The sequence below is a fragment of the Cervus elaphus genome, chromosome 18 (assembly GCF_910594005.1).
Source record: "Cervus elaphus chromosome 18, mCerEla1.1, whole genome shotgun sequence".
Taxonomy (NCBI): domain Eukaryota; kingdom Metazoa; phylum Chordata; class Mammalia; order Artiodactyla; family Cervidae; genus Cervus; species Cervus elaphus.
Window position 1 is genome coordinate 60,637,263 of NC_057832.1, and position 24,124 is coordinate 60,661,386.

The following is a 24,124-nucleotide window of genomic DNA, read 5'->3' on the forward strand; positions in this document are numbered from 1 at the left end:
CAAGAACTGTCATATTTGCTAGAAAAATATGTTTAAATATAAATAATAAATGTGACTAATTAAAATCATTCTTTTCCCCTCTAATTATTTTAGATAATTCTTTCTACGAGGTAATATTTTATCTGGATTTAGTAAAAATAATATGAACTAATATGATTACACTTGTTTTTACAATAAGTATAATGTTGTTAGACTGACAAATAAGAATCTTTTCTAGATATGCATTTTCATGATATTTTTGTGGCCAAAGTTGAAAATATATGTTCTGAATGATGGTATTGTTAATTCAGCTAGTAACAGATTAATCTTGATTAGTGGATCCATATTACCCAAGAAGAAAGTCTGTGGTGGCTGATTTGCCAAGCCCAAATGTGTGTGTATGTTCTTGCATTTGTGGTATCAGGAATGTGGTGGCATAAAGAAGAATGGAGAAAAAATGTCCTGAATCCTTAACATCATATTGGGAGGACAAGGAGAGCACTGGGAGTTGAAGGTGGTAGGGATCCACCATCTGGGGGAAAAGTACCTCAGGAAAAGACATCTGGGGGAATGACAATAACTCTCCCCTTCTCAATTTGGCCAAGAATTGGCCTCAGAAATTATAAAAATTTAAAAATACAAGGAACCACAAAGGTAACTAGAAAAACATCATACAAAGAGGATTGTATTCTAGACCTTGTTCTTTCACCATCATGTTATCTTTTACAAAGCAGACAAGAATACACATTGGAGAAAAGATAGTCTCTTCAATAAGAGGTACTGGGAAAACTGAAGAGCTACATGTAAAAGAATGAAACTAGAACACCTCCTAACACCATGCACAAAAAAATAACTCAAAATGGTTTAAAGACTAAGGCCAGGAACTATAAAGCTCTTAGAGGAAAACATAGGCGGTACACTCTGACACAAATGACAAAGATCTTCTATGACCTGCCTCCTAGAATAATGGAAATAAAAACAAAAATAAACAAATGGGACATAACTAAACTTAAAAACTTTTACATAGCAAAGGAGACTATAAACAAGGTAAAAAGACAACACTCAAAATGGGAGAAAATAATAGCAAATGAAACAATGTGACAAAGAATTAATCTCCAAAATACACAAGCAACTCATGCAGTTCAATACTAGAAAAACAAACAACCTGATCAAAACATGGACAGAAGACCTAAACAGACATTTCTCCAAAGAAGATATAAGATGGCTAATAAACACATGAAAAGATGCTCAACATTGCTCATAATTCAGTTCAGTTCAGTCGCTCAGTCATGTCCGACTGTTTGCAACCCCATGAATCGCAGCACGCCAGGCCTCCCTGTCCATCACCAACTCCCGGAGTATACTCAAACTCATGTCCATCGAGTCGGTGATGCCATCCAGCCATCTCATCCTCTGTCGTCCCCTTCTCCTTCTGCCCCCAATTCCTCCCAGCATCAGAGTCTTTTCCAATGAGTCCACTCTTTGCATGAGGTAGCCAAAGTACTGGAGTTTCAGCTTCAGCATCAGTCCTTCCAATGAACACTCAGGACTGATCTCCTTTAGGATGGGCTGGTTGGATCTCCCTGCAGTCCAAGGGACTCTCAAGAGTCTTCTTCAACACCACAGTTCAAAAGCATCAATTCTTCGGTGCTCAGCTTTCTTTATAGTCCAACTCTCACATCCGTACATGACCACTGGAAAAACCATAGCCTTGACTAGACAGACCTTTATTGGCAATGTAATGTCTCTCCTTTTTAATATGCTATCTAGGTTGGTCATAACTTTCCTTCCAAAGAGTAAGCATCTTTTAATTTAATGGCTGCAGTGCTCATAATTAGACAAATGTAAATCAAAACTACAATGATATATCACCTCACACCAGTCAGAATGGCCATCATCAAAAATCTACAAACAATAAATGCTGGAGAGAATGTGGGGGAAAGGTAACCCTCTTGCATTGTTGGTGGGAATGTAAATTGACAGAGCCACTATGAAGAATATTATGGATATTCCTTAAAAAACTAGGAATAAAACTACCATATGACCCAACAATCCCACTACTGGGCATATACCCTGAGGAAACCATAATTTAAAAAGACACATGTACCTAAATGTTCACTGAAACACTATTTACAATAGCCAGGACATGGGAGCAGCCTAGATGTTCACTGACAGATGAATAGGTAAAGAACATGTGGTACATATAAATAATGGAATATTACTCAGCCATAAAACGGGACTCATGTGAGCCAGTTCTAATGAGGTGGATGAACCTAGAGCCTATTATACAGAGTAAAGTAAGCCAGAAAGAGAAAAACAAATATCATATATTAGCACACATATATGGGATCTAGAAAGATGGTACTGCTGAACCTTTTAGCAGGGTGGCAATGGAGACACAGAAATAGAGAACAGACTTGGGCACACAGTGGGGGAAGGAGAAGGTGAAACAAATTGAAAGAGTAGCGTAAAAACATAGATATTACCATATGTAAAATAGATAGCCAGCGGGAATTTGCTGTATTACCCAGGGAGCTCAAACCCAGTGCTCTGTGACAACCTAGAGGGGAGGGAGGTGGGATGGAGGTTCAAGAGGGAGGGGGTGTATATATGTGTGTGGCTGATTCATGTTGATGCATGGCAGAAACCAACATAATATTATAATGCAATTATCATCCAATTAAAAATAAAACAGACCACACACACACAAAAGGAAATTATAGAAATGTAAAAATACTAGGAACCACAAAAGTGTGAAAGTTTTAGTTGCTCAGATGTGTCTGACTCTTCGCATCAACCCTATGAACTGTGGTCCACCAGGCTCCTCTGTCCATGGAATTCTCCAGGCAAGAATGGAGTGGATTGCCGTGTCCTTGAACCACAAAAGTAACAAGTGGTTACATACAAAACGCCATACAAAGAGGGTTGTGTTCTAGACCTTGTTCTTTCACCACTTTATTGGTTAGTCTTAGTAATCAATTATATTACCTTCAATACACAGATTACATTTGATATTCTCTGTATGCTTAGTGAAATATGATGTGCCAGTCTAAAGCAACATATGCAAAAGAAAATGTAAATTTGTGCTTGTTTCCCTTATATCTCTCAGTAATGACTCTTACTGCACATTATACAGGTTGCATTCTCAAGCCCAGTCATCCACATACCACTTTTATATTAATCTTTACTCACTTGCATTTAAATAACATTTTTTTTTGTCAAAATAGCCTTTTTTTTTTTTTTTTTACCATATTCTTTGGGTTTATAAGGGCTTTCTAAATATACAGCCAAAGCTAGAAACCACAGAAAAGATACGAAGATAAACTATTAAAAAAGAGGTAACTCAAAAGGGATATATAGCTTTTTAAAAACAAACATACTCTGAAGCAAAATTCAAAATGGCCAATAAAACTGAAGCTGTGAGCATACTAGTTTGGAGTCACACAACCATATTCAGGAAGTTAAACCAATCTAATTGCATACCCAGCAGAACATCATATATGAAGCAGACATATTTAAAGCTAGTAGTGAGAAAAGAATGATTACCTTTTTAAAACAGTGAGAATTAGAATAATTGAAGATTTCTCATCAGCAACAATAGAGACCAGAAAACAATAGAGTAGTGGAGGGAAAATAATTATAATGTAAAATTTATATACCTACCTAAATTATTACTCTAAGGTTGGAGCCCCAGCTTCTGTTTGTTTATTTTTTTCAACTTTTAGTTTTGAATCCCACTCTCTTCTTTTTCTCGATTTACTTCCACAATTGACTAAAGTGACTTATTCAGTAGTAATCAGAAGAGTATGCAAGGGAAATGAAATTTCATGATGTCGCATGTTTGTAAGATTTTTTTTTTGACCCTGAAACCTAGGCCTAGTAACTAACCTGGTAAAGATTTCTAGACCAAAAGTCATTTTCCCTCACATTTTAGGGAATCATACTTTCATTATGTTCTAGCTTCTTAGGTTACTGATACCCATTCCATCTGGCCTTCTGGAGTTCTAACTCTTTTTCATTGAAATTTCTCAATAGTGTGGTTTTGTCATTACTTTTGATAGGTCCGTGAGGGCCTTTTCAATCTGGAAATTAATGAGCTTAAGTTCTGTGGAATTTTATTTATTAATTTATTAATTCTTTGATTATTTTAACAGCTCCCTCTTTATTCATTCCAAAATTCCTTGTTGTTTACCTAATGTAGTTCTTGTTTTTTCCTCTCCTATTTTGATCACTTTTTTATTTTTGCATTTTGGGTAGCCTCATATTTATTTGTTTAGTTAGTTGAAATGGATTTTTTTCCATTTTAGTGCATTCTGATTATCATTTCATAAAATATATTCTTTTATCGCTCTGAGGCTAACTTCAAGCCTTTTACTTGAAATTTACTTTAAGTCTTTTTGTTTGTTTGTTTGTTTGTTTTCCTGTAATGTTCTTACTAGGAAGTACTTTTGTACTACTTGGTTTCATTTCTCTAGAGTGAATTTCGCACCTCCTACCATGTTGGAAGAGTACTAAATGTACAGCAAGGACATGGGGAGCTAACTGATAACTGATTCTATTTACCCTTTTTCATGATCTCCCTATTTTCACTACTAGGTTTCTTTGGTATCATATTGCCTTTTCTTGCTGTCCTTTGTAAAAGGTCTGAGATTCCAGTTTTTTCAGTTCTTTTGTATTCACTGTGGATGTTTTCCAAATCAACAACTTTAATCTCTGATCTCAATTGTCCTACATTGTAATTCCTATCTGGATATTTCATTCTGAAAGGCACTTCAAGCTGAAAATATGTCTGAATAAAGTCATCAACTCTTCATAGATACCAAGCTGACCCCTCTTGTGTTCTTAGTTTCCCTAAGTGGCATCATCTTTGAGATGATTCTCTTGGTTCATATTTCATCTAATCACTTCAGTCGTGTCTGACTCTTTGTGACACTATGGACTATAGCCCAGCAGGCCCCTCTGTCCATGTGATTCTCCAGGCAAGAATACTGGAATGGGTTGCCATGCCCTCCTCCAAGGGAGTTTCCTGACCCTGGGATCAACTTGCATCTCTTATGTACCAATAGAGCCATCTGGGAAGCCCTATATAAGCCATAACTGGGCTTCCCAGGTGACACTTGTGGTAAAGAACCTAACTACCAATCTAGAAGACATAAGAGAAATGGGCTTGATTCCTGGGTTGGGAAGATCACCTGGAGGAGGCCTTGGCAACCCACTCCAGTATTCTTGCCTGGAGAATCCCATGGACAGAGGAACCTGGCGGGCTACTGTCCATAGGGTCACAAAGAGTTGACAGGATTGAAGCGACTTAGCATGCACGTAAGTACATGAAGGTGAATCACAAATTCTGCCTCTTCTATCAAGTACTCTCTTGTCCTAGTTAACATATCTGCCATGTGTTTTATGTTAGGAATACTGCTTTTGAGGGTCAGTTGTGTAATTGATTTACTTCTTATTCCCAAATACCTATTATATCATCTTGCTAATTGTGACCTAATATTTGTTGAGGTGTGAAAATATAGGCTACCTGTGTAAGATGCAGTATATTTAAAAATTGCCATGGAATTTTTTACTATCTGTTAAATTTTAAATTGCATAGGCCTTCTTGCCCCAGGAAGATACTTGAGGACAGGGTCTCTGTCATTTATATTCTTTGTTTCCCTCTACAGTATCTTGTGCAAGGCCTTGTGTATATATCACTCTTTTGTGGTGGAATAGCAATATATATACAGATATAAGTAATTGTTCTTTTTTATCCCTTTGAAAATGTCAGTTTGAAGAATTGGTGGAGGGGGGGTGATTTACATTGGAGAGGCCTTTTTTTTTTTTCCTCTATCTCTCTCCTCAAAATAGAATCAGCTCCTACTCCTTAAAATAGTCTAATTATTTTCCTGGAGGCCTAGTTATAAAACTACTTGCAGTTGCACTAGAAATAGAATTCTGGTGTCACTTAATGAGATTATTCAAGTTCACATTACTTATTCTGCAGACTTCTTCATTTGAGCAGATTATTTAATATTTTATTTGTTTTATTATTCACATTTTGGGGGTAAAATATTTCTGTTCACATTCGAAGCTGGTTGAATCGTATGTCAGAGTTTGAGTGCAGAAGACTTCCTCTTGGTCCTGTTACTTCCAGCTGTGCAGCTGCCTAATCTGTCTGTAACCCACATCCCTGGAGCAGACTTTCTCCTCCTGCTCAAGAATTAAAACTTTGCCTTACCTTAGAATGGAAATTAACATTCCATTACCTTTTAAATAACAGTTTGTTTTTCCTGTTTTTCCTCCTCTTTTTATCTGTAAGGTGAGCTTCTCTCACTGTTCGCACCCAAAGCAACCATATTAACTATATTCTTCTGAAACGTTCATGATTAAATTGTACTACATATTTTGAAATATTAGTTTAAATGTATCCTGGCATTTTGAGGGATACTTTTCTGTTTAATTTGTCACTGCTCTTTTACATGATAAAGGAGGATAGAATTAACATTTTTCAGTTCATAAGGTATAATTACAGCAATCTTTCCCCGTTCCATTTTTTCCCCTCCTTTTCCCTTATCCCTCTCTATCAGACCACCGAAAGCACTTTAATTACAGAAATTCTTTTCTATCCCTTTCTAAATAAATAACTTATTTTTTGCATTCTGTTATGTTCAATACCATGCTGAGATTTGTGGGAGATACAGACATACTTAAGCTACAGAACATGTTTTGCAGACATAATATATATAAAGCAATTAGAAAATAGTTAAATAGTGAACTCAGTGGTTGTAACCATGTAAGTATGAAGTTAGAGAAGAAAGAACCCTGGCAGGGGTAGTAGGTGAAAACTGATGGAAAAAGTGCAGTTTGAATTGGATCTGAGTACTCAGAGATAGCTAAAAGGGTGGTTGTGTCTGAGATTTGGAGACTGAAGCACCAGTGAGGAAAGTAGCCAGGCAAGATTAGCAAGGGCAGGCAACATTAGCTAAGCGGAGTGTGGAGTTCTGTGGGTTAGATCAGGCTTGTTAAAGATCACAACAGGACCTACTTAAGAATTTAAGCTTTCAATAGGGGAGTGGTATGACAAAATGATGCTTCAAGAAGCTGACTTCAGTTAAGACTCATAGGGGCTTATGGCATATAATAAAAGAAGAGGACTCAAAATGTGACAAAGTAGACAGCTAATTGTAAAGATTAAATAAAGATAATTGTAACTAGAAGGCTTCAGAGACTATTTGGGATTAAAACTAGGAAAGACCAAGACAGAAAGGAAAATAGGAGGTTGGAATCCAAGGGACAAAAGGAGAAGCTTCAATGTTATGTTACATTCTTGTAACAAACCCTAATATTTTGAATTTCAATGCACTTTGTTTAAGTGCAATTATCCTGCTGGGGCCACTAGGTGGTGATCTTTGTTAGTTCGTAACTCATGATTCCTTGATAGGAGATCAACAGTTGCAGGAAAACTCAATTTTTTTGTTTCACACAATTTCCAATGTACATTGAAACCTATGGATATACTTCTAGAAATGTTTTTCCTTCTCCTTTATTCTTTTATGTCTGTGCTCTCAGGTAAGGGAAATAGGAAAGAAATAAATATTTAGATATCAGTCCTTATACCTATTTGGCTTTCAACATTATTCCTGGCATTTCTGCTTCCTGGTCACTTCTCTATGGGAGAATGAATCAGGAAAAGGCATTTTTTTTATCTTATTGGCCTTTATTGTATCACCTTTATTGGTATCACCTCCTAGGGCTTTCCTCTTGTAAAGCCAGTGTGGCCATAGTGTGATGAGTGGGGAGAGGGGAACAGGCAGCTTGGCAGATTCATGGTTCCTGTGCCATCACCTTGTTTTACTTGTTCCCAACCCTTATTATGTCTCCTTGCTCTAGAGCCTCATCTTTGCCCCTAGAGGAACCCCACCTGATGGAGTTTATAAGCTAGGCCACAAGGTACTTATTCTAAGTTGAAGAAAGTTTCTGACATGTCAAATGGAAAGGGAGACAACGTGTCAAATGGGCCTGGCCCATAGCAGGCACTACCAGTACTTGTTAAATGAGTGATGGAATGATGAATGAATGAATGAGCATCAGTAATGCAGTGGAGGGAAGAGGTGGTCTTGGTCTCAGAATGCTGAATGAACGTTTTCATGGAAATCATTCTGCATGTGTGTTGTGCTCTTTAGTACTATTGAGTATCGATTACCTGGTCCTTTGTACCCCATGGACGCAACCACCATGCTAACACTGATCTGTGGGAAAAAGCTTTCTGAGCTCCAAACATTTAACTTACCAGTGAACTTTGGTTAACTTTGACTTTATTCAAAGTTATTATTAAATTAAATAATAGCACAGTTAATAAAAGTCACTTTTGAAGTGCTTAGTCACAGCAATATGTAATTAACAATAAAGCCTTAAAGTGCAAACAGGGGTCTTATCTATCCAAGTACTTTTTTAATGTTAAGCTTCCTGATGATCTTTAATAAACCCTATTACAACTTCAGTGACTTCAGTAAGTCTGAAGGCTCCTCCTAAATTTATTTCCAACATTTCCCAGTAGAAAAGAAATTCTGGGCACCTTGCTATAGCTGTACATCTGTTACCTGTTTTGAAAATTAGGTTGTCAACTTTCTCTTCAGTAGAAGAAAGGAAGGTTACTTCCTTTTCTCCAATAGCAAGATTTTAATGAATTTTTTATTTTACTGATTTATTCTTGACTGCTTTTTTCTTTCCATTTGACCTTTTGGGCCAATCAGGGCTTTTAGGCAAGAATCGAAGAAATCTGAGTTCTGGCTTGGGCAAATCCCAGACTCATTTCTTTTACCTTATTTCCCTGCTTTATCTCTGTCTAGTAGAGATAATCATCACATATTATTCATCATTTGGAACTCTGACCCCTGAAATAAGTGAGTCTGTAGCACAAAGTTTTTTTCTAGCAAGTCAGTACGTTTATGCTACTATATTTTAAATTAGTAATTTACTTTTATTTATTTATCAAATTCCCACAACATAAGATTCACCATTTTAAACTGTACAATTCAGTGACTTACAGTAAATTCACAGTAATATGCAACCATCATCAATATCTAATTCCAAAAGAAACGCCATACCCATTAAGCAGGCTCCTCTTTACTCCTTCCCTCTAACCTCTGACAGCTACTAACCTTTTTCTCTCTGTAGATTTGCCTATTCTGGACATTTCCTATAAATGGAATCAAGCAGTATGTATCTTTTTAATTTTTGTATCTTCTTTCACTTAACCTAGTAGTTTCAAAGTTCATCCATGTTGTAACATGTATCAGTACTTCATTCCCTTTTATGGCTGAATAATATTCCTTTATATGTATAAAATACATTTTGTTTATCCATTCATCCACTGATGGGCTTTTGAATTGTTTCCACTTTTTGGCTATTATGAACAATGATGTTGTTAACATTCATGTCCAAATTTTTGTTTGAACAGCTGTTTTCAATTCTCTTGAGTATTTACCTAGGAGTGAAATTACTAGGTCCTTTGGTAATTCTAGTTTTAACTTTTAGAAACCTTTTTTTATTTTATACATGCTGATATTGGTTATTCTTCAGAAAGTTCTTAGATAAAATTTATTACACACCATGAAATATTATTTTCACATGATGTCTTTTGGGTTAGAATATTTATCCATTAGCTTTTGTCTCTATATACAATAGGAAAGCTTGAAAGACAGAGTAATTTAGATAGTTAAGGAAACATGAAATGGTATTTCTTCAGTCAAAATCACTCTCTCTATCCTGTGCTTTCACTCATCATTCACTGGATTCCATTTGTGTATCAAGAATGATTTTGAGAACTAAGGACACAGGCAAAAAGACAAGAAGATTTTTGCTTTAACGGAACTACATGCCAGAATGGAGAAAGAATTTTAGAGATGAATAAGAACTACGAAGAAAATGATGAAAGAAATTATTGTGGGTTATCTATCATAGACTATAAAGTCAGTGGTTCTCAAATGTTAGTGTGCATGAGAACCACCTGGGGTTGATGTCAAACTACAGATTTGAATTCAGTAGGTCTTTGGTGGACCATGAGATTTTGTCTTTCCAACAAATTCCCAGGTGATGACCAGGATGCTTTGGGTGGGCAGAAAAGACCCTGCAGTTTAGTAAGTGACTTTTCTTCAGTGACATATATATGGAATGTGCATCAGGAGCCAGCCAGGTTAAAATCTAGGAGAAGAAATTTCTAGGAAGAGAAAATAGCCCTTGCAAAGGCTCCATGGGGAAGGGAGGCTTGGTGTATCTGAGGAAAAGTGACATAGAGTGACGTCAATCCATTTTCCCCCCTACATATAAGAGGGAAAAATACACTACAATGAATAAGCTGGAATTCCTTGCCCCCTCTTACTCTGGTGACTCCACCAACCTATTTCCCACCAATAAATGAACTAATTCTTTCTTAGACCCAAGTGTGCCTTTATCAGCTTCTTTTATCTTGTCCAAAATATTTTTGCAAAAATATCCTCTTCTCTTATACTATTTATTACAGCTCTAATTCTTTTTAACCTTTAATTAATTTTATTTGTATCTTTCCATTTTCACTTAACATCGAGAGCATTTCCAATGTAATTAACTACTCTGAAGCATGATTTTTTTATGGATATGTTGAAGTGTATTTTAGAGTTCCTGGATTTGTGTGGCTTCCATTGTTTTAATTCTTTTGGGACCTGTTACAAACAATACTATGAATATTATTGTGTTTAAATCTAATGGCTTATCTCCAATTAGTTTCCTAGAATACATTTTTAGACATTTGTTGATAAGAACTAGACTTTTAATAAACAAAGTTTAATTTGCTTTAGAAAAAATGTTCTAATTTACATTTTTTTTTCTTTTAATTTTTTTATTAGTTGGAGGCTAATTACTTCACAACATTTCAGTGGGTCTTGTCATACATTGATATGAATCAGCCATAGATTTACACTTATTCCCCATCCCGATCCCCCCTCCCATCTCCCTCTCCACCCGATTCCTCTGGGTCTTCCCAGTGCACCAGGCCCGAGCACTTGTCTCATGCATCCCACCTGGGCTGGTGATCTGTTTCACCATAGATAGTATACATGCTGTTCTTTTGAAACATCCCACCCTCACCTTCTCCCACAGAGTTCAAAAGTCTGTTCTGTATTTCTGTGTCTCTTTTTCTGTTTTGCATATAGGGTTATCGTTACCATCTTTCTAAATTCCATATATATGTGTTAGTATGCTGTAATGTTCTTTATCTTTCTGGCTTACTTCACTCTGTATAAGGGGCTCCAGTTTCATCCATCTCATTAGGACTGGTTCAAATGAATTCTTTTTGACGGCTGAGTAAAATTCCATGGTGTATATGTACCACAGCTTCCTTATCCATTCATCTGCTGATGGGCATCTAGGTTGCTTCCATGTCCTGGCTATTATAAACAGTGCTGCGATGAACATTGGGGTGCACGTGTCTCTTTCAGATCTGGTTTCCTCAGTGTGTATGCCCAGAAGTGGGATTGCTGGGTCATATGGCAGTTCTATTTCCAGTTTTTTAAGGAATCTCCACACTGTTTTCCATAGCGGCTGTACTAGTTTGCATTCCCACCAACAGTGTAAGAGGGTTCCCTTTTCTCCACACCCTCTCCAGCATTTATTGCTTGTAGACTTTTGGATAGCAGCCATCCTGACTGGTGTGTAATGGTATCTCATTGTGGTTTTGATTTGCATTTCTCTAATAATGAGTGATGTTGAGCACCTTTTCATGTGTTTGTTAGCCATCTGTATGTCTTCTTTGGAGAAATGTCTGTTTAGATCTCTGGCCCATTTTTTGATTGGGTCATTTATTTTTCTGGAATTGAGCTGCAGGAGTTGCTTGTATATTTTTGAGATTAATCCTTTGTCTGTTTCTTCATTTGCTATTATTTTCTCCCAATCTGAGGGCTGTCTTTTCACCTTACTTATAGTTTCTTTTGTAGTGCAAAAGGATATAAAATTAACACACAGAAATCCCTTGCATTCCTATATACTAACAATGAAAAAACAGAAAGAGAAATTAAGGAAACAATACCATTCACCATTGCAACAAAAAGAATAAAATACTTAGGAGTATATCTACCTAAAGAAACAAAAGACCTATACATAGAAAACTATAAAACACTGATGAAAGAAATCAAAGAGGACACAAACAGATGGAGAAACATACCGTGTTCATGGATTGGAAGAATCAATATTGTCAAAATGGCTATTCTACCCAAAGCAATCTATAGATTTAATGCAATCCCTATCAAGCTACCAACGGTATTTTTCACAGAACTAGACCAAAGAATTTCACAATTTGTATGGAAATACAAAAAACCTCGAATAGCCAAAGTAATCTTGAAAAAGAAGAATGGAACTGGAGGAATCAACCTGCCTGACTTCAGACTCTACTACAAAGCCACAGTCATCAAGACAGTGTGGTACTGGCACAAAGACAGAAATATAGACCAATGGAACAGAATAGAAAGCCCAGAGATAAATCCACGAACCTATGGACACCTTATCTTTGACAAAGGAGGCAAGGATATACAATGGAAAAAAGACAACCTCTTTAACAAGTGGTGGTGGGATAACTGGTCAACCACTTGCAAAAGAATGAAACTAGAACACTTTCTAACACCATACACAAAAATAAACTCAAAATGGATTAAAGATCTAAATGTAAGACCAGAAACTATAAAACTCCTAGAGGAGAACATAGGCAAAACACTCTCTGACATAAATCACAGCAAGATCCTCTATGACCCACCTCCCAGAATATTGGAAATAAAAGCAAAACTAAACAAATGGGATCTAATGAAACTTAAAAGCTTTTGCACTAATTTACATTTATACCATCAGTAAATATTAACTGGTAGTATAATCATTTATTTTTTTTAACTTTTTATTGACATGCAATTTATATGTTATAAAATTCATTCTCTGAAAGTACACAATTCAGTAGTTTTCAAAGTATTTTTATAAGTTTGTGCATATAGTTAACATTTTTATAATTTATTATATTAATTTATTATATTAAACTGGTTATTTAAATTTTTGATTGTTGATTTTTCTTAGGTTTTTTATATAGCTATTTGTATCATTTACAAAAATAATCATGTATCCTTTTAGCAGTCTTAACTCATTTCTCTTTCCTGACCTAATGTAGTAGCTGGATTCAAGTTTTACTCAATTATTGCTAAGACTATTTTGCTATATAATACAGGAGTTTGGAACATATATTTTGAAGTTAAACTGATATGAATTTAATATTCAGTTTATTAAATATGTAGCATGGGGCAAACTACTTGTGATTATTGTGTTTCAGTTTTTCCATTTGATAACAATAAAGAACATTTATAAATAAGCTTATTGAAAATGTTGAAAGAGATGGTAGATACAAAGTGCTTAACAAATTTTCAATATGAGATGATACTGATATATTTTTTTAATGAATTTCTAAAGATTCATTCTGCCCAGGGAAAAAAAAAACTATGTGAAGATGATATTACAACAGAAGACTTGTGCTACTATTAAATTATGTTCATATAAGCATACACAGTTGTTGAACAGTTTCTTCTAGACATCCTTGAGCTAGATTATATCTACCTTTTCTACATAGTTATTTTTTTTATTATTCTGTCTGCCTGTAACTAGGATAGTATTTATGCCAGCTCAGAAATGTAACTGTTTATATCATTAACAACCTTCAAAGAATCTGCTTTCTCCCTTAGATAACTCACAGAGGTGCCTCAATTTTTAATCCCTAAATTAGATATCTCCTACTGTACTTTTGGACTTTTTTCTTTGGTATCTCAATCTTTTATGATATGCAACTATTGAGTTTGTTTTCGTTAGAGAAGGACTGTTAGACTATACTAATCATGTCTAAATCCTTTAAATATACCTCATTTATTACTTTCAAAATAATAGGATAGACCTGAACAATTGTGTATAGGTACAGGACTTATCTAGGGAGTGAAAGAGGCACCAGAATGCCTTGAAATTAATTTCTCCATTAGGAAGAGATGCCAGTAGGCAGCCAGTTGATCAAAAAAAATGGTTACAACTTTAAAAAATTGCAGACACAATCAGTTGGTTATTTTTAATATATAATTGAGCACAAACATTTTAGTGAAGAGCTTAATAATAACTCTGAATAATGTAGATTATTTTGGAATTTAAAAATATTTTACAGTTCTGAATGTATTTGAAATGGAGGAAATACATAATTGAGTAGAAAGTTTTAGTGTTCTTTAAATGTTGAGAAGTGTTTTTTCTTTGTTAGACTGACCATCAGCACTGGTATGAAACAATGATTCAGAGGCAGAAATGTCTATTCTTGTCCCAAGTCAAGGCATTCACTGAAAAAATTGCTTCAGGCCATAACTTTGGCATGCCATGGGTTAAATAAAGGTCAACTCCAAGTGAAAAATAAAAATCAGTTGATCTTTTGGTGTTAAAGGGGCAAAATAGTTATCATTTTAGATTCTTTTAGTCCTCTTATAATTCAAGGATTTTGGATTTCTTTTTCCCTCAACTGAGAATTTTCAGGCCAGTGGTGTCCATAATGTATATGAGTGCCTTGGGGCATTTTGAAGGGGAAGAGAAGAAAATTTACCATATTTTAAAAAAGTTCTTACCTATACAGGCTCTTGCACGATATTTAATAACTCGCTAGCCCACAGGGGCTGACAGTGCTTTTTATATTTAAATTCGTCAATAGTCATTTGGAACACTGTTATCTGGAGAATTAGGTTCTAACCCCATCTTTGGCACATGGTTTATTTTTATAAAGGACGTCTAAATACAGACTTGTAATTACATTTTAACATTTCTTCTAACTTATTGGTCTTTGTTAGGGAGGTGGTTAAAGACTGGTTTATCAGTCAATGGGGACTCAAGAGCATGTCACTTTGCATTCTAATCTTGACTTCATCACATTCATTAGACAAGGATAAGGGTAACATTTGCTCAACAGGGTGGTGAAAGGATTGCCTATGATAGTTCACATGACGTGACCATCACATAGTAAGACCTCATTAAAGGTCAACTTGTATCAGGGTTATTATTATCTCTGCTTTGTGTCTTCTACAAAGAAAATATTGTGAGCAGAAAAAAATCGTATAGAGGGCCATCCTGTTATCTGGTTAATTCTGACACGTACTGGCAGTTGTATAATAAATGTCAGTGGGTGCCGTGTGATGAAATGTCATATGGGTGGTGCACACACTGGGAACATTTTGCTCAGTGGTTGGAGACTTTCTCAGGTTACCTGTGTAATTTTGGGTCATTCTCCAAAACAGTCTTCCTTGGCCAGAGAGGTTAGGTGAGAGGTAGGTAGACAGCTTCTTATAATTCCCAGGACAAATTGGACTTAGTAGATTCTCACCATAATTAATTTGTTTCTGAATCCACAAGAGTGAGTAAAGCCTTTACATAACTTTTCCAAAGGCAATGGCAAAGCACAGACTCTTCAGAAGTGGCATGTGCTTCAGATCAAATGAGAAGAATCCCAGTTTTCCCCTTCTTGGATTAAAAGGTGTTATCATTATACTTGTTTGCCTAGGCTGAAAGGAATATAAACTAACTATTGAGGAATAAAATTCTCTTCTCTCCTTTAAAGAAAAGCCCCTGCTGTCGGAATGCAAAATGAGTGATTTTGACTGTAAAAAACTGACTCTTTATTGTAGAAAAAGTCTCCCTGTGACTAGTGATTGTGAAAATAAAGGCTCCTGCAGATTACACCAGGCCAGAGAGCCTGGAAGCTGAAGAATCGGTAAACTCGTTGAGAGTCAGCCTGAAATTATGCCCATTTTTGTAACATGTGTTATTTGTTTATTGATTGAATAGTAGTTTCTATTATTTTCAGAGTTTTAAGGGGCCTTACAGGCACGGTACACAGAAGATGTTCAGTAAATATTTGCTGAATAAATGCATGATTGTATTTTTAATATTCCTTTCATTGTTGAAAACCTTTCCATATTTTATATACTACAGAAAGTCACTTAGCCTGTGCTTGAACATTCCAATGGACTAAAAGCTTACAAAATTCTCAGGCAGCCTTTTCCATTGGTAGATCACTCTAATTATTAGATCTTTCTGTTTTTTTGAGGCAGATTTTATCACCATATAATTTCTACCCTTAGGTTTTAGTTTGGTTTTATGGAGAGACATTAAAATAAATCTACTTCCTCTTTCACATGAAAGTTCATCACATATTTCAAGACAGCTATCATGTCCCCATAATTCTTCTCCAAGCTAAACTATCATTTTCCAGATGATAGCGTTTCCAACCCCTAGCCATGCTTATTCTTCTTTTCCTATTTTGGGTTAGTCTTTATTTTGGTCAATGCCTCTGATATATTTATTTATTTTACCATTTACAGTGTCATGAGTACATTTTGAATGAACAACACTGATAACTATTTCATATACATTATTTTATTTAACCCCTTTCAACAATCATATAAAATAGAATTTTCCCAGTGAAAACACTGTATGAAGGCCATCCCGTTAAAAGGCATGATTTGGATTCATACTGCCTCTAAATATCCACAAAACTGTCTGCAAGTAATTTATCCTTTCTGTGACTCAGTTTGCTCATAAGTGAAGTAGGGATTATAATAATTCCTACCTCCCAGGACTCTCATAACTCTCGTGTGTACTCAGTCATGTCTGCCTCTGTGACCCCATGGACTGCAGACCATCAGGTTCCTCTATCCATGGGAATTTCTAGGCAAGAATACTAGAGCATGTTGCCATTCCCTTCTCCAGGGGATCTTCCTGACTCAGGTATCGAACCCACATCTGTGTCTCCTACATTGGTAGGCAGATTCTTTATAACTGAGCCACCTGGGAAGCCCATCTCTTAGGGACTAATATAAAAATTAAATGTGCTAATATTTTTAAAACATTTAGGAAAGCATCTGAGCAAGTAAAAAGCATTAGAAGTGTTTGTGAAGTAAGCAAAACTAACTAGCTTATGCTTTCATGGACCTTGCAGATATGACTAAGTTAAGGATCTTGAGATGGGAATACCATTCTGGATTATCAGGATGAGCCCAATGTAGTCACCATAGTACTTATAAGAGGGATGCAGAAGTCGGAGTCAGGGAGAAGGACATATGACTACAGAAGGAGATTGGAGTGGCCCATTGTGAAGATGGAGGAAGGGGCCACAAGCCAAGGAATGTGGGCAACCTCTAGAATCTGAAAAAACAAGCAAATGGATTCTCTAGTGACTTTAGAAGGAGGCTCTGATGACCAACACTTGACTTAAGCCCAGGGAAACCAATTTTGGATGTCCTATAAGAGAAAAATAGATTAAAATTGTGTTCTTTAAGCCACCAAAGTTTTGGTAATTATTTTACAGCATCCATAGAAACTAGTTCAGTGAATCACTAAAACCATTTGAAACCTGTTATTGAAAAGAACTCAAGTATAAAGAACCCGAGTCACTTTTTGTGATCATTATTACAGGCATTGTGTCCCAGTCAGCATCTAGGAAAATACATTTTACATCCAGAAAGTTCCCCATTGCATGTGATATTCCTAAGAGCCTTGAAATAGAGGTTTAATTGACAAAAAGCTACACTAACAACACTAGATCTGCCCAGCTTTGTCCCATTTTCTTGGCCATCACCAAAGTTCATGATAGTGTGAGCTTCTCTTTGCCTGCCTTTGTCTTCATCCTCTGGCAAATGTCCTGCCTTCCTCTTTACTTTTGGGATCTCCTTTGGATATCGGAGAGTGATGTGCTCCAAAGTCTCTTCCTAGCTGGTATTTTTCTATTAACCTGTCAAATGCCTGTGGCCATGCTTTGCACACTTCTATCTTAGCTGAGGGAGACTGGTGTTTCTTAAAACTGCTGTATTTCTTAGATGCTGCTATTATAAGCTTCAATTGTTTCCATTGCTTCAACTGAAGCAATCTAGCCTTCACCCACATCTCCCTGTGACATTGATTTGCACGCCTTGGGAGCCTACCTTTTTTATCTTCCTGAAGTTTGGATGGGAATGTACAGAAAACCTCCATTTCCTTTGAAAGTCTCTCTTATTTTTCCATCACGTAGACTACTGTCAAATGTAAAGAGGAGAATTGCTGCTTTTAGGAAAACAAAACCTCTTAGCCTCCCTTTCATCAGATTATCACAGTCTTACCTACACCTATTAATTCATATCAAATTTTCACTTTTGTTGTTTGTTCTGTTTTTGTTTTAGAGGCTACAAAAAACTGGACACTGAGACTTTGCTCAACTGCAATCTCCAGATATACTATATATGCATTTATGGTGAACTTAGATATTTTCTGCTTTACATACTTCAATAATTTTGAACCCAAATGAAATAGTATGTATTTTCCACCTAAGTGAGTTTGACCCATTATTCTAGGCTACCACACTATTAATAATAATAATAATTTACTGAGTATCTATTATGTATCAAGTACTAGTAGATGTACTGTTAGGGGTTTAAATTTTTAATTGTTTACAATAGTGATTACTAAATTATACTATAATATAAAATAATAATAAATAATTATTAAGATAATAATACAAATTTTATTTTCAAATGCTAAGTTTGTCTTTCAGTCAATTTTTTTTTCTCCCAACTTATTTTTTCCTTATATTTGAGTGGCATTCATTCTGTGTATTTCTTTTTTTTTTTAACCCCATGGACAGTAGCCTGCCAGGCTCCTCTGTCCATGGGACTCTCCAGGCAAGAATACTGGAGTGGGTTGCCATTTCCTTCTCCATTCTTTTAAGTCTTAAAGCAACAGGTGAATGAAGGTCCTGTGTCCACCATTACAAGTGTTCCTCAAGATCAGTTTCCCAACTTCTGTCCATTTGTCTCCAAGGGCCCTAAAATATGGCTATCCAAGGCCTGAGAGCTATTTTCAACATATCAATAAGTGGATTTTTGGAAAATTTAACATTTATGTTGAATTATTAATCACCTTTCTTGGGAATGACAGTTTGAACAACTTTGAACCTAACTCAATTGAGCTCACATAGATTTATTTTATTAGTTAGTACATTGCAAGAAACTTTGTGAAATGCTTTACTGAAATTAAGAATTGCTGATGAACCAGTCCATCCTAAAGGAGATCAGTCCTGGGTATTCATTGGAAGGACTGATGTGGAAGCTGAAACTCCAATACTTTGGCCACCTGATGCAAAGAACTGACTCATTTGAAAAGACCCTGATGCTGGGAAAGATTGAGGGCAGGAGGAGAAGGGGACGACAGAGGATGAGATGTCTGGATGGCATCACCAACTCAATGGACGTGGGTTTGGGTAAACTCTGGGAGTTGGTGATGGACAGGGAAGCCTGGCGTGCTGCGGTTCATGGGGTCACAAAGAGTCAGACATGACTGAGCGACTGAACTGAACTGAACTGAACTGAACTGATGTCTTTCTGACAATCACCTCAGGAAGATATATCACTAATCTCATTTTATATAATAGTGTGTTAGTTTTGTAGATGTGTCATAACAAGTTACCAAAAACGTGGTCACTTAACACAATAGAAATTTATTTTCTCACAGTTCTGGAGGCCAGATGTCCCAAATCAAGCTGTTGCCAGGAGTGTTTCTTTTTTGAGAATGGGAGATTTTCATGCTTCTCTCCTGGCACAATTTCAGTGTCTGCCTCTGTCATCAGAAAGTATTCTTCCCTCTGTGTCTGTCTCTTCTGTGTCTCCTCTCCTCTTTGTTTCAGGGCACTAGGCATGTAGACTAAGGGCTCGCCCTCCTCCAGTAAGTGCTGTGCTGTGCTGTCTCTTCAGTCATGTCCAACTCTTTGTGATGCTATGGACTGTAGGCTGCCAGTTTTTACTGTCCATGGGATTCTCCAGGCAAGAATGCTGGAGTGGGTTGCCATTCCCTCTTCCAGGGGACCTTCCTGACCCAGAGATTGAACCTGCGTCTTGTATGTCTCTGCACTGGCAGATGGGTTCTTGTACCACCTGGGAAGCCTCCAGTATGACCTCATCTTAATTTGCAACTTAATTACATCTGAAGAGAATGTGTTTCCAAATAAGGTCATATTTATAGGTACCGGGGGTTAGGACTTAACAGATTCTTGAGGGGAACACAGTTCATCCCACAACAAATAGGGGGAAAGATAAATCATTAAAGTAACTGGGGTACGCATATATAACATGAGCCCAAGACTTCTGTCTTCATACAATTTCTTTTGACTTCATGCAATACTATTTCCTAATGATTTCCACTTTATTTTTCATGGCTTCCTAGACTATCTGTTTAATAAATCTGCTTTGAATTTCATGGAGGTTAAAAATCAAGCTCACTAGTTCTTGGTATCCAAATATATGATTTCCCATTTTTAATAAGTTATTCTTATCACTAACTTTGGTTCATCATATAATTTCCTTGTTCTAAGCTTACACAGTTATTCTGAGCCTGGACAGGAATTTAATTTTTTTAGATTGGTTTGCCGATCCCTTATTACCTTTCCTCCTATACTAGGCTTCAATTTCCTTTTAATGATGGCTCTGTATGTTTGAGATTAAAGCATTGTTCAGAATTGAGTCATTCTGTTCTTCTGTGTGTATATCCGTTGTTTCTGTTTGTATATCCATTGGGCTGTAATTTTTCACAGAAGTTGTTGATGTCTTCCTAGATCCACCTCCCCTTTAAAATTTTTCTGTCTTCCAGGAAAAGATTGGTAGTTCAAAGGGGAATATGAAGTGTCTTTCAATTCCTATTATGGTCCAGATGGGGGTTCTAACTACATAAAAAAATGACATAAGAAATCTCGCTCTTGAGGAACTTGCATCCTAGTATGGGGGGCACAATAGAGTAAATAGGCATTATAATAATGCCCAGTAACTGCTACAAAAGTAGTTGAGCAAAGATGTCCTTGTACAAAAGAAGAGGACCATACTGAGGTCTGAAAAAATAATGCCATTTTGTAATTAGTTACACTCTCTGCAATATTATTCCCTTATTTTTTCAAATTATTATCTAGTTTTTAAAAGCATATGCTTTTAAACAGTATAGTGTGCTATGTTGAGGACTGGAGCTATCACACTGAGCATCTAATTTTTATTTTTGCCTTACAGTAATATAGACATAGTAAGCAAATAAAAACAGTATTTTTAGAATTGAACATTAACTTCTCTCTCTCTCTTTTTTTTTTTTGCAGATTCGTATCAATGATATAGTTCTCTAGAGAAAAATCAGAAAAGCAAAGGTTGGTATGATATCTTATAAATGCTTAAGCCAGAGTTTATCTAAAAGGGGTTATTTAAAGATATGTTAGAGCGTTAATTCTGAATTCCCTGGGGTGCATTTGTTTAATCCAGTCACTTCTCATTATTACAGTGTCTTATGTGATGAGAGATTTTATAGAGACTAGAGAGAAAAGATGTTTTTTCCCCAGAAATACATTGAACAGAAATAATAGTTTTTTCCCAGAAATGATATGAATAGCTATTAGTTACACATTCAGTTCCTCTAGCAGCTTCCTTGTTTTACTTTCATGGCTTTTTAAGAGGTGACTTCTAGGACAGTGTTGCTCTTCAGTCTGTGATCGCTCAAGTCAGAAACGGACAGGGAAAAACGTAGCATCTATTGTGGTCTGTTTTTCTATGTGACAATTGTTCCTATTTTGTGTTTGTTTCTCCTTTAATGAGGATACAACTTTCATCCAGGGAGACGTATGGGTCACTTGTTAGTGCGCTTAAATGCACTTAAGGCACTCCAGCAGCTGAAAATTGTGACTTGTAGTTGAATTATTTTCGCACAGCGAATGGTTTTCCTTTTGACATATTTTAATATACTTGCACACTGAGAGCAAGAGTGGGTGAACAGAAAACAGACTGTTTTATTAACCCAGCAGTTACCTTTGAGGTTTGTACATGTCCACTTTTTTCCTTGCCTTTGTACATAATCCCAAGAGACTGGTACCTGGCTTTGCTCAGAATAACAAAGTCAGGCGCAAATCTCCAAACACAATTGTTAGCTGAATGCCAACTGTTTCTTCTCATCTTTTTTTTTTTTTTTTTTTTAACTTGAGCATCAAGAATTGCATCTTTATGGGTGAACCATAACCATTAAAGAATGTGTTTGTTTTGCTATTTCAGATGCTTCCCCTATCATTTACTAGATTAAGGACATGTAATCTCAGGTGATAAAAGAAAATATTTTTTTTGCACGTTTTTGGCAGAGCTTCATTTTCTTTCTTTTTGGTCGCAAATCATTAATAGTGAAAAAAAGAGAAAAATATGTTACAAATTTTGACCAGACTCCAATTTCAAGTGTAAGAGCAGTTAGGAGAAAAGGAGAGGAGACTTCAGTTCAGCCAGGAAGCCAGGGTGGCACACACAGTTCCTCATGCCATTTTCATACAAACCAATGCTTCAGAGATTTTTCCCAATAAGACCAGAAATTTCTTCAAGTCAGTTACCATCCTTTTTCAAGCTATATATCTTAATACATATATAGCCATAATTTCTAAGTAAATTTAGTAGGTAATCACCTACTTTTTCATTCATACATTTTAATTGTACTCAAAAATTGGTGGGAAAATAAGTATAAAAATCCAGAGTCTCCCCTCAATTCCCAGTAATGGTTCATTTAACAGCATGTAAATATCAGGGCAATAAAGCATTCAAAGTACATAATTTTCTATTTCCTATCATCATCATTATAATCAATATTATCATTAAGATAATGCTCAGTTCAGTTCAGTTGCTCAGTCGTGTCCGACTCTTTGAGACCCCATGGACTACAGGAGCCAGGCCTCCCTGTCTATCACCAACTCTCGGAGTTTACTCAGACTCATGTCTATTGAATCAGTGATGCCATCCAACCATCTGAATCTCTGTTGTCTTGTTCCCTTCTCCTCCCACCTTCAATTTTCCCCAGCATCAGGGGTCTTTTCGAATGAGTCAATTCTTCACATCAGGTGGCCAAAGGATTGGAGTTTCAGCTTCAGCATCAGTCCTTCCAATGAATATTCAGGACTGATCTCCTTTAGGATGGACTGGTTGGATCTCCTTGCAGTCCAAGGCAGTCTCAAGTCTTCTCCAACACCACAGTTCAAAAGCATCAATTCTTTGGCGTTCAGCTTTCTTTATAGTCCAACTCTCACATCCATACATGACTACTGGAAAACCATAGCTTTGACTAGATGGACCTTTGTTGGCAAAGTGATGTCTCTGCTTTTTAATATGCTGTCTAGGTTTGTCATAGCTTTTCTTCCAAGGAACAAATGTCTTTTAATTTAATGCTGCAGTCACCATCTGCAGTGATTTTGGAGTCCCCAGAAATAAAGCCTGTCACTGTTTCCAATGTTTCCCCATCTATTTGCCATGAAGTGATGGGACCAGATGCCATGATATTAGTTTTCTGAATGTTGAGTTTTAAGCAAACTTTTTCACTCTCCTCTTTCACTTTCATCAAGAGACTCTTTAGTTCTTTGCTTTCTGCCATAAGGGTGGTGTCATCTGCGTACTGAGGTTATTAATATCTTTCCCAGCAATCTTGATTCCAGCTTGTGCTTCCTCCAGCCCAGCGTTTCTCATGATGTACTCTGCATAGAAGTTAAATAAGCAGGGTGACAAGATACAGCCTTGACATACTCCTTTTCCTATTTGGAACCAGTCTGTTGTTCCATGTCCAGTTCTAACTGTTGCTTCTTGACCTGCATACAGATTTCTCAGGAGGCAGGTCAGGTGATCTGGTATTCATACCTCTTTAAGAATTTTCCATAGTTTGTTGTGATTCACACAGTCAAAGGCTTTGGCCTAGTCAATAAAGCAGAAATAGATGTTTTTCTGGATAAGGCTACTACTTGATATTTTGGAGCATTTTATACTATACAAAGAAGTTGTGATATCATCTTATTTGACTATGTAAACCAATTGGTGAGTTGTGCCATGTGAATAGGAAGTTTATTAAGAAGTGATAAGCTTTCTCAAGTCCTTTTAAGACTTTAAAACACAAGTAAGTGCTAAAGTGTAAAGAAAGGATGCCATCTTTGAGTTGAAATTCTGGGTCTCTATTGCTGACTATGATATTGGGTCTTTTAAAGCATTGCTTTCTTGAGTTGTTCAGTGTGAAATAATAATTATGTGAAAAAGTGGTTATGAATTTTGAAAATTACTTTTTGTAGAGGGGT

At 36.3% G+C, this 24,124-nt stretch overlaps 1 protein-coding gene across 3 annotated transcripts in view; it reads left to right on the top strand.

Moving 5' to 3' along the window:
- TFEC (transcription factor EC) overlaps window positions 1-24,124 on the top strand; it is a 577,457-nt gene that overhangs the window by 387,231 nt on the left and 166,102 nt on the right. For all 3 annotated transcript variants that reach the window (XM_043872397.1, XM_043872399.1, XM_043872400.1), the window contains one exon: window positions 21,146-21,193. The gene's annotated coding sequence lies outside the window, so the exon portion shown is untranslated. The remainder of the gene's footprint in view (window positions 1-21,145; window positions 21,194-24,124) is intronic.